Source organism: Dipodomys spectabilis, unplaced genomic scaffold, assembly GCF_019054845.1.
Source record: "Dipodomys spectabilis isolate Male_0828 unplaced genomic scaffold, ASM1905484v1 ptg000131l, whole genome shotgun sequence".
NCBI lineage: Eukaryota > Metazoa > Chordata > Mammalia > Rodentia > Heteromyidae > Dipodomys > Dipodomys spectabilis.
The window spans coordinates 1,821,528-1,824,109 of record NW_024870808.1 but is presented as its reverse complement, the minus strand read 5'-3'; the positions used below and the strand labels follow the sequence as shown (position 1 = coordinate 1,824,109).

General features: G+C 34.0%; 1 pseudogene; it reads right to left on the bottom strand.

Moving 5' to 3' along the window:
• Window positions 1–1,032: 1,032 nt before the first annotated feature.
• Window positions 1,033–1,131, bottom strand: LOC122116351 (annotated as a pseudogene).
• Window positions 1,132–2,582: the final 1,451 nt, after the last annotated feature.

Here is a 2,582-nt window from a genome sequence, read left to right as displayed (position 1 = left end):
ATCTCTGGGGTTTGTCTCTGTTTGCGATCTCTTGATCAGCATCAGTTCCTTTCAGTTCTTCTGCTCTGGTGTTCTGTGGGCATCTCATGTATCTCTGAGGTTCCTGCCATGGGGCTGAGTGGCTTTGGTGGGATGGAGCCTCTCTGCTCAAATGGAGAATGAGGGGAAGGGGTGGGATCTTTGTGTAAGTTCCCTGCTCGAAAGTTTCTTCATTCGTCAAGATCCGCATTCTGACACTGGTACCTCAAGGGGCTTTGGTGCGGGTGATCTGCACACAGCTCCCTGTGTCTCTGGGCCACCGGCAGCTCCCACCAGGCCAGGCTGGCCGTGGCTTGGCACGCTGCTTTGTGACCATTAGAAGTTGGGGGAGGGGTCTTCATGCTTCTCTGTTGTGAAATTCTTCTTTTTACTCCTATTTTTGTCTGGATGTTGATTTTTTTGTTGTCGGTATCTTGAGGAGATTAAACGTTGGAACTCGAACTCTCTTTTTGTTTGGGGAGAGCTGTGGCATTCCCCTACTTCCCCATCGCCATCTTGGACCCCCTCGAGTTTTTGCTTTTTTTATTCAGATATAATTTTAATTTATCTGTTGAAATGAGTACTAAAGAAACTAAAGTTATTTCTGGTGCTTATCTGAAAAATTATACTTTAAAATATTCTGTATTCTGTTTGTATAATGCCCATAATCTATTTTATTCTTTCCTAGATATAAGACTTTGAATATTACATTGTTTTATAACATATAGGTTCATTAATAAATGTGTCCTTTCAGATTGCATTCCATACCAAAACAGTTTAAGATTCCTTTTTTACTAGGTCTTTATAGTATATTTCTTTGGAATAAAATGACAATGTTGTCTAATTTTAAAAGTTTTATAAAGATTATGCAATGTAAAGGCCTTTCTAAGGTGAAGATTTAATACACTGATGTCAAACTAACTTTTATTTATATGAATTACATGTATTGTTACACTTGTAATTTTGTAATCAACTTTTTAATAATTGTTTTTCATTTCTTGCATCTGAAGAATGAAAATTATGGAATAATTCACAGATTTTCATATCATCCTTTGCAATTGCCATGTTAATCTCTGTATTGGTGTAATTTTGATATATGTGCTGCTGAAGCATATAATGTCCTCTAAATTTAGGTAGTTAATGATGCAATATTTATACAGGATTATATCCTTGGGTGCCTATTTGTAACAAGGAAACATTATTGTTCCTAACAATGCTACTGATCTTCTTTCCCTAAAATTCTGTGTATAATGGAAAATAATTATATTGTTCAATTGATTGCTCACGTTTGCAATTTTTTTGTCAATGACTATTTTAAATCTTTTTCATTTTAGATTTAATCATACTTTGAAGCATTTTTAGCTAGGACCAAAGGGGATGGCTTTTTCAAGTACTTATTTATCCAACTGAGTTAGCTCTGTGTAGCTAACAGATTCAAAGTAAGCCTTGCTTAAGAGCTACTTCTAAACTTCTGCAGCTGAAATTTTCCCAAATGAAGTCTCATTGGCACAAATGTCTACTTGACACTTTACCATTCTTCCATGTAATATCAGACCAACCAGAATATCTTACCCTGATAGTGTAAATTGTCTTACTTGAACAAAACAAATCTTAGTTCCAAGGGATAATAGAAAGATGAATATTTCAGACAGAACTTTTCAGACTAGAAGGTTTTTATCAAAATATAATTTTTTATTATACCTACCATTTCAAAAGTAGCTAAAGCCAAGAAGGTGAAAAAATTGTTCATATGCATGATTACCTAATGTCCTGGCCTATCTACCTTCCAACCAGGCAGGAACTTAGACGAATGCTTTTCTATCACCAAATATTTTCATAGCTCCAGGAGAAGTCCATATGTTTCTCCTTGATATTAGGCCATAAATTGGTAATGTTTCTTCTTGCCTTCAGTCTGTAAATCTACAAAAGTTAAATGTTTAAGTCTAACTCTACCAAACACTGAGGTAGAGATAATGGAATAATACTTTAAAATAGAGTTGCTTTTGATACCCTAACCAAAACAGAACAATGCAAAGCATGTGCTATTATATTATCTTTTATATAGTTATATATTTTATATTTATATGTGCTGATTTTATATTTCACACAGTGAAACTTACTAGAATCAATTGATAATTTGAAAAGTAAATTGATATTTATTTATTCCAATAAATAGAATTGGAATATAAATAATTAGGTTTAGAATATATATTAGAATATAAAAAGTATCAATGCAATGTCTTCGATATAAACTTGTGATACCTTCTATGTGTTCATGGTCTTCTGAATTCACATTGTTAAAAATCAATGTTGTTTCCTCTAATCTATTAGAGATTTTACTCTGATGCTCTGTTTATTGTTTTAACTCACTGGTCCCAAACTGTTTTTCTCCATATTTCTGATGCATTCCTACAGATTATACTCCAATTGTGCTAATATGATATCTAAAAGACATTATTCTTCTATAGACCCATGGGTCCTAATATCTTATGGCTGAGTTACCTGCATCATTAGATAACAGGGGCAAGACTTCTCACCTAAGCCTACGCAACATGCCAGCAGAA